This window comes from Cottoperca gobio, chromosome 23 (assembly GCF_900634415.1).
Source record: "Cottoperca gobio chromosome 23, fCotGob3.1, whole genome shotgun sequence".
NCBI classification, from domain to species: domain Eukaryota; kingdom Metazoa; phylum Chordata; class Actinopteri; order Perciformes; family Bovichtidae; genus Cottoperca; species Cottoperca gobio.
In genome coordinates, this window is record NC_041377.1 from 9,902,577 (window position 1) to 9,920,300 (window position 17,724).

General features: G+C 44.8%; 1 long non-coding RNA gene across 1 annotated transcript in view; it reads right to left on the reverse strand.

The window, feature by feature from the left end:
- Positions 1 to 16,809, reverse strand: part of LOC115028277 (uncharacterized) — a 33,895-nt gene extending 17,086 nt beyond the window's left edge. The window contains exon 1 of the long non-coding RNA XR_003834553.1: positions 16,392 to 16,809. This is a non-coding gene — a long non-coding RNA (uncharacterized LOC115028277). The remainder of the gene's footprint in view (positions 1 to 16,391) is intronic.
- Positions 16,810 to 17,724: the final 915 nt, after the last annotated feature.

Here is a 17,724-nt window from a genome sequence, read left to right on the forward strand (position 1 = left end):
CTCACAGCAGAAGTAACAGCACGGTTGAGTCATAACACGACAGATGAACTCTGACTCTCACGCCGTCTGGCTGCTTATGAATGTAAGGGGCTAAACTACGACACAGAGAATTCTCCCCTGGAGCTGTACTAACATTCACATAACAACTTTCTATGTTCTGGTCCTGACAAGTATCCTTTAATCAAGAGTCTCAGCTTTGTTCTAATTATGTTTCCTTTCGTTGGCTGGTTTATTAAACAAGGACAGAACAACGTCATCACTGGCAGGTGCTGTTTTGTAATTGAGCTACAATAAAGAAGGCGCTACAGCCCCGCTTCACCGCTGCTAAGCTGCCACTATATTTGCTCTTTTACGCGTGAAAAATCATGCAAATGTTGAAATGTTTGCTTTTACTCTCCGACAGTAGGCTAATGAAGGTATGCAAATACAAAAAAGCTACTCAGTTATAGTCTCAACAACATTCAACCGCTGCAGATGAAATGCATGAAGGAGAGTTTCTGTAACCACAAACATGTTGCAGCTTATTAAAAGTGTAAACGCATCATGCCACTATGAACTCTATGAGCTCCTCTGCAGGACAATATCACTAATAAGTAGAATAAAGTTCCTCGGGGTAAATTAAAAACGCAAAATACTGCACCTTCAGGTGTCACCTGAGAGCATTTATAAACACATGAAAAGAGTTCCAAACTGCTGCCTCAGCAAACTGACCTATGAGGATGCTTCCTCCACACACTGAGTGACCTCTAAGCCTCGCTCATCATGCTGCTATCTCTCCCAGTCACACCAGCCTGAGAGGGCAGACAAACACACTCCAGACGATACGCTCTATTCTTTAAATAAGAGCCTGACAAATGGCCACCAGGCAGACTACAGCGGCTCAGTCGCCGGTACTCACGGCTGTGTTTTTACGCTGCATGCAATGGGAACACAAACTTCATTACCTGTCCATGTTATCCCCATTTCCCTCGATCTTCTCCTCAGTTTTGATCCTCTCTCCTCGCTGCTTTTGACTTCACAGCAGCGCTCGCTCTGCCTTGTGCTCATGAATTAAAAGAGGAACATGACTCACAGATAGCAGTCCCATTCACAGACCACATACACGCACACAAAGAGTTCTAAGTAAGCCAACATGCTTACGTATATGTGTGTGTTCCTTTGAAGAACGGCCTTCACCTGGTGCATGAGTCATAGCAACGAGGCAGAGGAAGATGATGGATCTGATGTCGGGGTGACTCTCGCTTGTACACACGTTTGTAAAGATAAACAGTTGAATGGAGAAGCAGAGGAGGAGAAAATGTCATTACCTGCACTGTTCTAGCTGATTGACGTCACATTAAACTCCACAGATAAACAAAAAAAGCCTTAATTATAAAGTGAAATCAAGTTTGGAAAGAAAAGATTGTTAACCTCGAAAGTCCCAAGCGCTGTCATGGTTAGTGAGCATCCTCCAAAAGCCCGCGGCAAGAAATGCAGTCATAAAGGCAGATCTGGTTTACGCTGGTTTCTGGGCCCAGAAGAACCGGGCAGGGCGGGGCCTCAGCGCGCTGTCAATCATCAACTAAAATCTAAATATCTAAGTAACATAGAAGAAGTCTCTGTCATCCGTTCCACTTCACATTTGGCAGATGTATTGCAGAGGACCAGAGGAAGTGCAGTGTCGAGTGCGAGCTCTTGACATCTTCGGGACATTTGTATTAGTAGTACGTCACGTACACACTGTGTCAAGTATTGAGAGGTGGTCCCTGTGTATTTATGGAGAAGCAGCAATACCACAGGCAGGTTGTGAACGGCACTGCCCGTGTATTACCCGACGTTAGCCGCCCCCATTGGCTTCACTGTTCAAACCCGGAGGTTGCCGCCTGGTATTACCCAACTTGTTGTTCCTGGTATCATTGCAGCGAGCATCAAAACAGGCGGGAGACCAAGTAGCTCAGAAATGAAACCAGAGGCGCCGCTGTAAAACCTCCAGGGTCACCTGACACTACGTTCGGGTCTCAAGTGGCTCAAGCTCAATGAAAGGCAAAGGATGTCCAGTGACAAGGAAGACGAACATGAACCATGTGGTGCGCTTGTATTGCTGTTCCTTCTCTAACAGGAAGCTGACACCGACAGTATGGAGACGACAGGAAACGAGGGGAGAGAAAACGCAACAAAGGTCCCTTTACGGACTCAAACAAGGGACATGGCAGGTCATCAGGTTACCACGAGACTAACAGCGCCATGTACTCAGGGACACAACGTGACACAAAGACATCTGTGCACATTTGTCTATTACAGGAACCGTACGGGACGTTTAGCACAAAAACTTGTCGTAGAAACTTTATCTCAAGCAAGTTTCAAGTCTCCGCAGTATAAATGCATGCAGCCTGGCAGGACAGACATTAAAAAGGTCAGCAGTAAAGTGGAGTAGTAGCAATTTATAGTTTCAGGGCTAAATATGCAAAAACCTCTGATACCGAACATCTGCATGTAGTGAAGACAGTGAAGACACAGTTGGGTTTTCAAATTACAGGGAGTAAAAGGGCGAGAATGCCCTTTAAAGTTCATAAAATACCACTTAAATAAGAAACGATGGTGCAAAACCACAGCCATGAGGAGTGGGGGTCCTTTTTATGCATTTCCTGCGGTGTTGTCAGTTTGCAGGCTGACGAGACATTTCGAGGGGAACACCAGGTGTGCAGCCTGAAGCGGCACAAACGTTGGTGTCATGTTTGCTCGTAACTGAACGACACTTAAAGGCCACATCATAACCGACCTAACGGTCCACGTCAAAGCAGGGGTCATATCTCGATCCCTTTATGACTCGTGCAAGGCTGATCCTTTAAACCTACAGGAAGTGAGATGTAGCAAGAGATGAGCTGACAGGAAATGGTCTGAGGTTTCTCAGTTCTGTGTTCTTGATGCACGTCTCCAAATGGACTCCATTTGTCTTTGTCCTGATCAGACTCCTGCTTCCTGAGAACCTCTCACCCCCAGACCGTGTTATTCTCCAGGTGGAAACTACAATTACTCAACTCTTACAGTATAATTATGTATACATTTGAGATATGTGTACTTTATACTTCTACAAATCTCCTACTTTTTACTTGACTACATTTGTCTGACAGCTTTAGTTGCTAATTTCCTTTCAGGTTACAATTTTCCATCCCAACCAGTGCAGTGAAAACTAAAGAAAATTAATGTTTGTGATAAAATGTGCTGAGCAAATTCAAGAGCTACGTGGTTCTCACAGGACAGAGACAAAGCTGCAAACATATCATCTCATAGATTATGATGCATTTTATTACTCGCATTGACACAAACTGAAACTCCTCATGTGACGTTTCCAGATTCTAAATACTCTGACATGACCAAATCCAACAATCTCAACTCTCAAGTGAAAAACAACCTGAAACGATTTTCTCGGAATCCAAACCACATGAGGCACATTAACGATGAAGGCCTGTTGATGGCACATTAAGAAAGAGTTGAGAATGAAGGTTCATTGTTGACGTGTCATGTGTCAGGTACTTTAGCTTCTCTGCAGCAGGGAGCCAGATGTCTGCTCGACTGAGGTTGAAGCAGTAACTACCAGCTTGATGAGGTCAAAGTGAACTCGGTCTCTAACGGACTACAGCGAGAGACATCTGTGTTAAAACAAAGACGTATTGTGAGAGAAGGTTTCAAAGAAATAGAACTTCACTGCGATTGTTCCCATTTGAGTCCATAAGGACAAGAACACAGACTTAATCAGAAAGATTACAACAAAATAAAGACACGCACACGGCTAACAGCTCCAGATTTGGTCAGATTGAAGTGTTAATTTTCCAACGTGTATTAAAGAGTTTGTAAAGGTGTTCTCACTGATTGATGGGATTTCATGTGAAGTGAAGTTTGCCACTTGAATGAGCACTAACTAAAATGCAAGCACAGCAAACATGGAGTCATTAAACAAGGAGAGGTTTGGTTTCCGAAGAGGGAGGAAGTCATTGAATCAGGAGTTCTTATCTTACTGTGTGAATGCTATTTAAATCTAACAATCTAACAACTATCACTGAGATGGTTTCAGAGCTCAGTATAACATTGTATTTAGAAATGCTTCGTGTACCGTCAATGTTCTTGCGACTGACAGACCAACCCTTCCTCAGCACTTATGCAAAGGCTTCAACACATCTGACATGGAGCTGGAAGTTTGAAGAGAAAGAAGACTTTTTACATACAGCTTGTGTTTTCATGAAATAGCAGGTTGGTACAAAGAGTCAAACGAACTCCCACACAACATGGCATCGCACAAAGCCGTCCACTTGGACTAAAGCAAAGACAGCGTTGCCTTGACGCTCCTGATACTTCAGCTTTATGCTTCAGGCTGCACGATGCACGATGTGCTTATAGACAGACGTGCAGCCGGTTCAGAAGTGCTAAACACCAAGTACACAAATGTGTCACCTCTGTACTCTTGTGTCACACAAAGTCACAAATACTTACATACATTCTGTGTAAAACATAACTGACCTGTGCAACCTCTCCATGTATTTGGCTGCAGAGCACAATAACAGCAAACAAACATACAAAAAGATCCTTAATTATTTCATAATCTTTACAAACATATATAAAGTGTCTTAAATAATCCGCACATCTCAAAGGTTCAGTCCTTTACAAGCTCAGTCAAGCCGACTAAATCTAAACGAACCCCTTAAATGAAGTAATGAATATTTAATTTAGGCGCACATTGAGAAGTCACCTTTAATGCAACAATGCAAAATATTACACAAGGTGGCTTTAATATAAAAAGCTTCAAAAATATAAAGTGAAGGGTTTTTGTTCCATAGTGACTCTGAGCTTTCTGAATTCAGATTGAGAGTCTGAAGGAGTAAACTCAAACATCAGGGTGTTCTGGATCCGTTGATGCGATGCCAACGCGTCGCCCTCGACGTGTAACTTTTACCCAGGACTGTCTCTTTAATATCCATCAGGCAGGCGCCATCTTCACAGCAATTCCCTCAATTGAGAAAATAAGACAAACGAGAGGCTTAGCGGCTCATATTGGCAAAAACAATTTCCACTAGACCTGAAAATCAATGGAGCGAGATGGTCCATCAGTCAACTCTCTGTTTTCTCATTATTTCCTCGTGGCTCGGTTGAGTGTTTCCATCAGTGCTGCATTTCGTTACGCTCTACTTCCTGTCAATCACCTGACACCGATGGGGAGAAATTAAAGTATTCTCCAATATAAAGTACGTGGCAAAATTATTTAAAATATTCAAATTTTTCAAAATACAGTCCAACAGAAATTAAATAGCATTTTCTTTCAGCTGCAAATTCATGCAATCACTCTCTGTGCTTTCTTGTTTATCACCAACTCTGCAGTTCCCCTCACATTTTAGTGTCATAACTCATTGGTTTGCTTTTACAGCCAACACCTAACTGTTCTGTGACTGTGGCACTTTTTTCAGCCACATCAGGAAAAATCTACAGCTAAAAAACTGTGATAACTGTGAACGCCACCTGCTCAGCAGCAAACAGAAGACAGGCAGCGTTAGAGACCAGCTGCTGAACATAGCGGAGGATTTAGTAGCTAAAGAGACAAATATTTCCCTCAGGAGTTGCTAGAGATGGAGATAAAAGACAGTTTCTAAAAACTGAAAAAGTGAAGCCACTGCAAGGTGTCTAATGGCCAGCAGGGGGCGACTGTGAGGAAATGACCACTCTTACCACTCACGTAATATATTACCACAGTAAACAATTTCCTGAAAGGTTTATGGTCTCAGCGCTAGTTTCTAGTCTTCTATAAGACAGCATGACATTTATTTAGTAAATGTTTAGAGTAAAGCAGCGTCTGCTTTAGGGCGTGGCTACACTGTGATTGACGTGTTCTCGTCTTACAACTGATGTGTACTTCATCAAAGTTATTTCTAAAATGTTGGTTGCCTCTCGTTTGGTTGTAACTTCACACTCTCGTGTCACTTCTGGTTACAAAAAAACAAAACACCAAGCTCTGGGCGTGTTTGCTAACATGTTCTCCACGTCAACTTATAGGTTGATAATATGTTCACAACATGTTTCCACTTCCCCTCAGCTATTGCAGCTTTAAAAAACTAAACCTGCATTATGTTTTAAAAGCAGTTTGGATCGTCTCTTTGTTACTGAGAGAAAGTCAGCTCATATAAAGAGCTGCATATGCCGTGTACTTCACTGTCACTTTGCGTGTGTGGACAGAGGGGTCAAGGACAGAGCAACTCTCACAAAGCTCCGGGACAGTGAATGCAACACGCCGTCTCTCTCTCTCGCTCTCTCTTGGTTTAAGGCGTGTTTACATTTCACACAGGAGAAAACAGACAGAGAGACCATAAAACCCGGTTTATTAGGAAATAGCTCTGATGCGTTTCACCGGAGCCTGACCCCACCCCCCCCCCCCGTGCGGTTGCTATGGAAACACGCCGTAAGAGGCAGCGCTTTAGCCTCTCCGAGGGGACTGAGTCACAGAGAAAACCTGTGGAGCCGAGCCAATCAGAGGCTGCCAGGAGGACTGAAGGCCAACTCAGAGAGGAAGTCGTCCCAACTTTTGCTTTCCATTTGACCAATAACTTCGAGCTAAGTGTTGAGAAGACAATTTAGCTTTTTCTCCATTTTTTTGAGTTTCCATCCCACTCACGCCTTCCAGACTCAGAGTCACCCTGACACAGTTAACGGTCCTGGCAGCAGCTCACAGCTCACAGGTCATAGCAGACTATAACTCAAAGCAATGAGGAAGTGAAACAGAAATAAATAGCACTTAGTCACACGTCGCCTTCGACACATGAAGTCACCAGTGAGAAAAGTGTTGAACCATTTTTAGCATGTTTGACTTTTAGAGGAAGTACCTGTAATTCATCCGGAGCTGAACTCTGAGAGGCCATGCTGTTGTTTCAAACATTTCTTCATGTTTTAGCCAAATACCAACAAATCTTTACAGCGACCACCAAAGCTGAGTCCAACAAAATAGGTTATTTCAAAAACTAAATATCTTTAATATTACATTTAATTTACCTGCATGGTGAAGATACTTAATAAATGCATTAACTCAAATTATAACCAGACTTTCCAGGTCCCGGCTGTAGGTTAATTCCCCCATGATTCCCTCACACTTCCTTCTGCTATGGGGAAGGTAGTTGTTCTGTAGCTCTGAAGACAGAACCTGAAGCAGTGCGGGTCGCAAAGATAACTCTTACTGCCCCGCTGCACAGCCTGATGCTGTACGCAGGGGGGCCTGAGGGCTCTGAAGAAAGACACACACACACACACACACACACACACACACACACACACACACACACACTTATGCAAATAAACTCCCAGCCCTCCCCGAGGAAACACTTCACCAGCACAACCAAAAAAATCTAATCACTCGTCTTTTTCCTGTTTTTTCCCCCAAGCATGAGCAAGCTCATACAAACACACATTTACTCACAGGCTTAACATCTTCGTCTTAAGTGGACCCCCTCCCTGTGGGAGCAGCAGAGTTCAGTGTTTATGTATCGTTTGCATTTCCCACTTCATGAATATGAAATGAGCTCAATTAGGGCGAGCGTGCTGCGTGGGATCGCTCCTTGACATGGCTCTAATTGAAATCAACAGCAGCTTGGGCTCCCCCGCCGAGGCCTGCCTAATGCCATTAGAGGGGATCTGAGGACAAGCTGTGTGTGTGTGTGTGTGTGTGTGTGTGTGTGTGTGTGGTTCATCTGACACTCCCACATACATTCACCAACCTGACTATTTAATCATACACTAATCCCCATTCACACCTGCAGCAGCAGCAGCAGAAAGGACACGTCCAGAGGCTGCACATGCACCCGTCCTGCAGGTGCAGCAGTGAAGAGTTACCTGGGAGGTCACAGCCCACCCATCATCCATCACTCTAACACTTCACGTACAGCCACAATCAGCACACCTCTGTGTTACCTGCACATTGTTCCCATCTAGTGGAATTTAAACAGACTGCAGCAAGGTAAGTTGAGAGCACGAGCACACACACACACACACACACACACACACACACACACACACACACACACACACACACACACACACACACACACACACACACACACACACACACACACACACACACACACGTAATTATGTGCACTTATATGAATCTGAAGACTCGTAAGACGTGAAAGCTGCTGCATGCTTCGTGTGTGTTTGATTCCCCATGCCCAGGGGCAGCCACGATAACAACACACAGCCACAGACAAGCACACACACGCCGCAAGCACTGCTGTTATGTAACCAATAGCCACGTGTTGCCGTGGGAACGGGGAAGGAGCGGGTTGAATGGGAGGGGGGCAGACAGACTGAGAGAGAAGAAGGCTCGGAGAAGTAAATCAATAAGATGACTGTGAGATTTTGGCACAAAAGAAAAGTGAGCATGTGTGCACACACACACACACACACACACACACACACACACACACACACACACACACACACACACACACACACACACACCTTATGACTTGGTTAAGATGGTTCAGGCAAAGCTAGAGAACAACAAGTCTAGTTATTTCCTCCTCTGGAAACAAACATGAGAAGTAGACTAATACAGCATCAGACGATACTTTATAACATAAAGAAACATTTTGATCCTTTAAAACAAACTCCTCGGCAGTGACACCCAGCATGATGGAAAAGAACTGGTTTGGCGTGTAAAAGCAGCAGCTCTGCCTCCTTTCTATTGTTCTTCACTGAGGAAAGGGCAGCAGAACTTTATCTGGGAAAGTCGTGCTCTGCTGTTACATCAGGGAGAGGAAAGGCTATAAACAGCAAGTGTTCCAGGTCCACTTTCAACAATCTAGGCCAGTCACTCTGACGTAAAAGCCGGTGAGGACAAGGGGAGCTGTTGCATCGCTCATCAGCGTGTAGAGGTGGATGTGGTTGATGAGGGATGATTAAATGTGCATGCGTGTGTAAAAAGCACTACAATGTCAGCAACAGCGCCGAACCCAAATCAAAAGGCTTTCTGAGAAATCAGAGGAACCAGAGATCTCATGTTATCCACGTACCCCTAGCACTTCCTCCTGCAGAGTGAACTGGTACCACCGGTCTGTTTAGTTCCAGTCGCTGGGGAAACTGGTGCCCCCCCTCCTCCTTGTGCTGGACAAAGACAGATGACAGACCAAAGAAACTCTCCCAGAAGCGGATGTAGAAACAGACAGGAATAAATCCACGAGCAAATATAGCCGTGTCAGTAGCGAGGGCAGCATCGATTGGTTTGGCTGTTTTTTTCCTTCTCTCTTCTTGTCTATTCATCGCTCTGACCTCACAACTATTCCTCTAACCCTCCCCGCCACTTTGCATTCCCCCCTCATCTCTCTCCCTCCCAGTGTCGCCATCCCTTCTGTTGCCTTGGGGATGTATCTCACTTTAGCGGGCAGAGTGATGGGTGTGAGAGAGTGTCGAGGGAAGAGGAAGAGGAGGAGGTGGTGAGAGCATGCCAGGCGGTAAACAGACAGCGAGAGCCCGGTCAGAGTTCTGTTGCCATGGGCTGAGCACACTGAGGACCAGGATGAACTTCCTGTTGCCCTGCTGACCTCAGATAAGAGCTGGACTCCGGCCATCAGCACAGAGAAATACCAACACTTTGCTGACCTTCAGCACTGGTGACACTGGTCATGGAAAAAAGTCAGTGCGGTCTGCGGGCCGATGGAACTGGCACTTCCCCTTTTCAGCAGTGTGGTTTTGGGTGTCATGCACAGACATCAAGCAGCATGGGATACATGACGCACGCTAAGCGCTCTCTCTCTCTCCTCCGTCTCTCTTCCCTTCTGTGGCTGAACAAGACACTGGAGAATGGCTAACATAGCAGCGTTGGTTCATGTGACACTCCCCTGTGCCTTTGGCCTACTTAGCAGAGCTGTAGCCCTCTGCACCTCCCATCAAACTATCTGTTTAACTAACTCCTCTCCAGCTACCTCCCCGTTCCTCACTTTCTCTCCTCTTTCCACCAGCTCCTCATCCAAATGTCTCTTCACTTCTTAAGTTAAGTTCTTTGGGTACAAAGTGTTGTTGAGTGACCTCACATTCTTCAAACCCACATAATTACAGCCACAAGTAGGATAAAGTGAAATTAATGTTCCCTTCATTTCCCAAGAATCTCTCATTAGGCAAAGCTCACTGACTGCAACAACAAGCAGGAACAACACACATATCTGTGGTGTGGCAGGGGACTAAAAGCCTGGTATCACAGCGCTTTACCTCCTGCGTCACACACGTCGGGCGCCTGATTCTTAATGGCTCGCACTGAGTCGTCACTTTTTAGATAAGCAAGCAGAAGCGTAACCTAAAAGTTGTTTATTAACTTAATCTTTGCCTCTGACTAAACTAAACAGAGATGATTTTAGGAGTTATGCTCTTTGTACTTTTGGCATGGCTGCAGTACAAATACATGTACAACTCAATAGTGCTAAAATGTATTGACATATAGATGCACTAAATTATGTCCAACAACCAACAACTCAAACGTCTGTATTCTGATATCAGTGCAGTGTTTTGCTTCAGAAGCTCAACGGGGCAAACTATCCCTGTACAGAGAAGAGAGAGCAGAACATGGAAGGTATATTGTGCGTGCCTTTATCCTTGACATGCGTCACATGAACTGATCTTATATTAAACTGATCTGTTTGCTTATATGATGAATGTTAAGGTGCAGTCAGAGCTACATCCTGCAAACCTCCACACCCATCCGGGTAAATACAATGACTTTACTTCCAGTTTTATTTATGTAATAAAACCAAAATGTTAGTCAGTGACGTGCTAAAATAAAGAGGGACAAACAACGGCAATAACAAAGAGCGATTCTTATGAATCGAACATTCGAAGAAGAAGACGGTTATTTCCATTTAAGTTATATGGTCTCGCTTTAAATTCTGTTTTTTAGAATAACGTTAGGATTGGGAAGGAATTCCTACATTTTGGAGAATAAAATGATGCATCTCATTACATCATATCCTGATACTATCATACAGAAGCACCGTGAGCGTCTGCAGGGCGGCTCCAGGAGAGACAGCGTAACGAGGTGCGGCCTCGTGCTGCGCTGTTTCCTAGTAAATATCTTCAAAACTATGGAGCAAATCACTTCCCTACAACTCCCTCAAAATATCCAATATTCAATTTGCTCAAGTTATCTTCTCGAACGTGTTCATATATTTCCCCTTGAACTCGTCTTTGACATTCTTCTCAATCTAACTTTTCAACATCAAGCTCCTGGTGTGTGTGTGTGTGTGTGTGTGTGTGTGTGTGTGTGTGTGTGTGTGTGTGAAGTCAATACACACAGCTACCAAGAGCTTGTGGTCTCTTCCGGGCTAAACCACATCTACGATTCTAAAACATTGCTTCTTTTTCTTCTCTCCCTCTTTGCATTTCTGCGTTTGTATCGCGCCTCCGCAACCAATTTCTCTTCCCCATTATGAAGCGTAATTGCGGCGGTCAGCAGACTGGACTCTTACATCTTTTGACAGCCAGACGTGATGTTTCTTACGGTACAGCAGCTCTGCCAAATGAGAGGAAATAGAGGAAAATAACAAACATACATGTGAGTTAGAGACAAATCCTGCAATGCTACATTACATTGACACCATGTGTCTTTGCTCCCTCGTCCCCTCTCTAATACAGACGTGGTGCCCTGCTGGGGTTTCATTGCACATCCTCCCCACGCCGCCTGTACGTGCCAAGCAGACTCTCCCTGCCGACTCACCCTCCATCCTACAGGCTGCTCAACAAATCAATCGGCCGCTCACCTCTTCCCAGACCAGCTCCATTCACAGTTTGATCACAACGCAATGCAGTCAGAGACTTGAGAAGCGGCGATACCGTAGAGATCGTCTGTGATCTCCAGTCACTGCGTGTGAGAGGTGGGCTCGATGGATGGGTGTCAAACTGACTTGACATTTGGTATTAATATTCATAAGCCTCAAAGAATGAATCCTACTGCATTCAGTGACTCCGCTGACTCAACTCAAACATTTATTGACAAGATTACTGTGAAAGTTAATGAGCACATTCTTGTTCCTCGAGGATAAATCCTTCTGTAGAAGATTTAACTAATTATTTAACACGTCCATGCTCACAGGGGACTTTCCCCTTCGATGTTTAAACACTAATCCCTCTCCCCGCTCGCTAAAATAAACATCAGCTTTGTACACAAGTGATCTCATAATCTAAGATTAGATAGATTGCGATTAGTTCTGCTTCATTCATGCTCACGAGGGCGTTCCTGCTAAAGAGAGCTGGGTTAAAGATGTATCTCATAATCAGCTGACTAATATAACATTTACTGCTTTATGGGCACTAAATGATCTTCTCTTGCTAACCTCATGCCATAATGTCAACTGTGGACACAAGATATCTCACACACACACACACATATATTTGTGAAATGTACTATACATGCTCCCCAGAGGATGAACTCTTAATTAGTCTCTACTGTAGTGCCACGGGGCAACAATACATTCATGCTCCACAGGGGATGAACCGTTCCACTCTGGCACCACAGCCAACGGTTGACATGTGTTGCCCCGATGGTGAGACTGTAAGAACAGTGATGATTGCTTGTGATGAACACTTCTGTCTCTCTGAACTCAGCAGGGCTTCATAGTGTAATGCTAAGGAGCCACAGATGAGTCCAGTTCCAACATTATTAATGTCAGCCAGTAAAGGTGAGTAAGTAAATTTTTGGCACATCTTCCCTTCACCACTTCCCTGAATAATACTTTCTGTCAGATGGCTCATTTGGCCTTTCATGAGCTGCTTCGAGAACCATCTTCCCATGTCCATTTTCCATCCCTGAGGAAGCCCAGTGTTTGCTGAGGAAATATTTGAGAAGTGTCCATTACTGAAGCTGTTATGAAAGTCTTCCAACAGCCAAGAAAGTTTGAGTGAGCTCCAGCCTGAGAAGGCAGCTTTCTGTCTGTGGCTCAGAGCTGGAACAGGCAGAGCTCTGGACAAACAAAAGCCTGTGTCACTACTTTTATAGTGAGCGGAGGGTAAACACATTTCATAATCAAATGCGCACTCGCCCAGCCTACGCGGACACTGACTCACTTTTACTGCATGTTTGTTTATGGTGGATCCGGAGGCAGAGCAGCGCTGTGACCCTGCAGACGACAGCAGCACCGAAGAAAGTGATCGCTCATTAATGTCTTTGTTCCTGTCGCACTCTTTTATCTGTCTCTGGTTTTCCTGCCTCTCTCTCCCTCTCTCCCTCCCTCCGTCTCTCTCCCTCTGTCTACCTCCCTCTCTCCTTCCCTCCCTCTCTACCTCCGTCTCTCTCCCTCCCTCTCTCTCTCTCTGTCTGTCTGTCTGTCTCTCCCTCCCTCCGTCTCTCTCTCTCCCTCCCCTTTTCTCTCTCCCCCTCTGCAGCAGTGTAATGTCTGCAGCTCTCGCCTCTCTGCTGCCTCCTGCGTCACTTCCCTTCCTGGTCGGCTGTCATGTAAACACAAGCACACCCCTGCTCACAGGCATGCGCTCACACACAAGCTCGAACACAGCCCCACACACACACACACACACACACACACACACACACACACACACACCACATGGGAGCTGCTAATTATGACCACATAAACCAAGCGGAAACACAACTTTCACAGCTGGCTGTTTGAGCTATACACTCACATTGAGGCACATCATTATTCAGCAAACGCACACCGGAGAAAAAATAAGTAATGGGCTAATTCCCCAAAATATCCTCCGATGCTGGGGCTGCTAATAGCAAAGATTTCACTGTAGCGGTGCTGGAGAGGAGAAAGAAATGAGAGGCAGAGATTTAGTGAGAAGGATGGAGAGAGGAAGGTCTAGCTGCATACATTAGGACGAAGAAGGCAAATGTGCCATTTACACAATCTGAGGACACAATGAAAACAACACACTCATTTATATCCGAAAGAAACAAATGTATTTGAGACAAGACGAGCACAAACATCTGACAGACTCACGCACAGGCTGTGACGCAGATGGGAAAGTCTGTCTTCAGTAAGCACATGCATGCACAACCAGAAACACAGATAAGCAGGAACACACACAAACAGGCAGGCCATGTTATCACCGCCGGACGCCTATGACACACTCCAGCCATTTCAGGCATGTCACTAATCTGAGGTTCAGGCTCATTGGTGGAATTACGTGCATATAGGTTTGCCAAGTAATGATCTCAAGGGCGGAAATAACAGCTTAGAGCTCTGAAAGTTCACTTCAAAAAGGCTGATGGATTTGTTCTCAGCTAATAAGGCCAAACACAGCAGGATTAATGCTGGTTAATGGTTAATGCTGCAGGATTATTGCAAATTTCATTATCATGCAAGTGCTGGAGGACAGCAAAGCTCGTGTTCCACCCTGCTTGTACTTGTCAGTGCAGGGACGTTGATTTGTTTACCAGGGAATAAAAGATAATTCCCAGATTCAGAGATAATGCATTTGGTTGGGTTGACACAAAGAAAAAGGATGAAGGAGGCGGTGGAGTGTGAATTCACAGGTCTCGCAAAGCTGCAAGTTTCTGCTCAAACAGGAACCAGTAAAAACATGAAATGCAGTTCCAACAGAGTTATAGGTTCATATAGTTATTTATAGTTCAGACTGAGAAACAGGTGACATTATGCATTACAGATTTACACATGTTTTGGAAGCAGCAGCAGCAGTGAGGAGGGAAACTGCTGACCTTTCACAAACCTGTAGAATCACTGTTTTTAAATACTTTGATTACTAAATTAAAGCTTCTCTAATCATTTCGTTCTATATAAACAAAGCTTTACAAAGCCACACTACTGTAGACAACAGACACAGTTGGAGACCAGATGCTGAACATACTGAATCTTTAGCAGCTAAAGAGACTTATATTTCCCTGAGGAGGTGGAGGAGACCAAAACAGAGCAAAACGAAAGCAAATATTGAATTTACGTTCATCAGGTCGCCAGAAATATGAATTCAAATATCACCGTGTGTCTGCTGGATGTGTAAATAGACTGCTTGTTAACACGTTACCTACAGGAGGGCAACAGATCCATGCACGTTAGAAGCTGTTTGATCAATTAAAATTAATTAGAAAGAATTCTTGCCAGTTCATTTTCTGTCAATTGTTCTATTTCGTAATTTGCAAACCTAACTGTTTTGGCCCTAAGCCTACTTCAGTGGTTCAATATGGAATAGTAAATGTATTAAAGGTTAAAATATAAAACACTGCCTGAAGATCAGCTGAGGAAGCTCAATTCTCTTCTTATAGATGTGACATTAGGGACTGAAGATGCTTTACCAGAAGCTGTAAATATATCTTTTCTAAAGCTGAGTTTGTGGTTTCCTTTCCAATACTTTCCTGCTGATCGGTCAGATATCTGCCAGCCTTTTACATCAAGTGGAGCTTCCTCAGGTCGGCCCAGCCGGAGTCAGCCAGCAGCTGCTGCTGGATCATCTCCGGAAGAGACACTTGCATTAACACCATGAGTTATTCCCCCTCACTGCTTGACACGGAAACTGCGGCCACAATTAGAGGCTGTTTGAACTCTCTTTGTCATGGCCAATACACACAGATGTGAGCTGTTATGAATCAGCAAAATGTTGACTGGTGTGTGTGTGTGTGTGTGTGTGTGTGTGTGTGTGTGTGTGTGTGTGTGTGTGTGTGTGTGTGTGTGTTTGCGCAATAGCCGCAGCAGGCGAGTGTTTTCCTCACTGTCGAACATGAAATATTGAACTGCACCTCACTGACACGTTTCCAAACATCAGGAAAATGTGACGGCTTTATTAAGCAAATAGGTTTAAAAGCCGCACACTCATGATGTTCACAGCAATACTCACGTTTACCACGCAGCCATTGTTTATATACCTTCAATCCGACTATGCAGCATCACTGTGAGGGAACCGATACACCATTAAAATAATAGTCGACTTTATTGCTGATGTTAGAGGCAGTGTAATGAAGTCTCTCACACTAAGTCGTTGTAAATGTCACACAAAAGTATCAACTTCATTTGTTCTTGGCGCAGAACTTCAGGGCTGGGCTTGTGAAAGAGAGGCGGGATGTTCCCAGTCAAGCCTGGAGCGCCCTGCCGAACATCAACACACTGTTTTTCGAGCTCCAGAGCGAGGCCTTATTCCCACTTGTTTACTTCACTTCAATTTCTATGTGCGCAACACCACCCGGAATGCGGACACTGGCAGAGTGCAAGAAAACGCACATGGCACATGATCAACAATCTTCCCTGCAGGAAAGAATGCACTTTCTCCAACAAACATACTTTGCCGAATGCTGAGAGATGCGGGTCCTCACACGGGGATACAGCTGACTAACCAGGCACAACACAAGCGCGCAAACGCACCTGCGGCAGGCAGCAACACAGAGCCGATGCCACATCAGCCGAGCAATAAGAAATAACTTCACTCACGCTGAAAGGCGCTCCTCTTCTGCTCCGGGACCCAGGCGAAATACGCGCGCTCACAGGCGACATTTTCCTCCTATTTTAAAGTGCGGGTCATAGCTGGCAGGTGCAACTGCGAATAGAGAGGTCCCGTCCGATGAGGCGCAGTGAGTCCGGCTCGGCCCGCCCCGGGCAGGATCGGCTCGGCCACACTGTCCCTCTCTTCGCAGGGCTGCAGGCTGTCGGCAGATGACTGCGTACATTTCGACCCCTTCTCCATTGGCCGAGATCTCCACGCACTCTGCCTCTGTGTTCCTGCCTTTTCATTATATCATGTCCATGTGACACGCTCAGGCCTCTGTCGATGGAAACTTAAAGGGACCTCCCACGTGATGGCGCTTCGTGCGCGCTCACGGCAGGCAGTGCGCGTCCCGGGGAAATAAGATGCTGCGCCCCTAATAAAAGTCAAGCAGCGGGCCTGAGACATCTCCGACCGCTTCTACCGTGTTTTTACCGGAATGATGATGATGAGGACTGTCATGGTGGCTGTACTAATGATGCCAATAGTAGTGATGAAGTGTTGTGAGGATGATGTTGGCAGTGGTGGAGAGTAACTATTTACTTTATTTGCCTACTGTAGGCTACCTAAGCACATTTATTTGATAAGTTTTGTTATTTTAAAGATTCAGACTCACAATAATAATCAACACATCATTTATCATATCGGACTATTATTAGTTTAAGATAAAACTTTATTGATCCCTTGGTGAAATTCACAAGTATATATAGTGTTGGTACTTTAAGTATATTTTGCAGGGTAAAGTATGTTTACACTGTAGTATTTCTGCTTCTACTTAAATAAACTTTGAAGATGATGTCAGTGGATGATGATGATGATGAGTTCAAGGGTAACGATATACGTGACATGAGATGGGGAGGTATGGTAGTGATGACGATGAAAGTTGTTAGAGGGGATGAAGACGAGAATGTTAGTGGACGGATATCTAGGATATGGATGAAGATGAGGCTGAGGCTGCTTCTTTGTTGGCTATTTCTTTCTTTCAAAATGAGGTCATGCTGTGTGTGACATCATCATAGGGTGACTAACGTTGTGGGGAAACACAGCTGATCTCATATCAGAGACAGACAGACAGTCCACAGGGAGCATCTACAGAACCAGGTTAACCTGGCTGAAAAAGAAGGAAATACTGCGGCTAAATCTGCAACCATGAGTCTATAAGAGTCCGTCTTTATCACTGCACTTTGTGTATTTGTGTACAATACGTTGCCCAGCAGTGCTACTAAATAAAAACTACTCTAAGTAAGACTAGAAGTCCCGTTTGAGGCTCTGTGAGAGAAA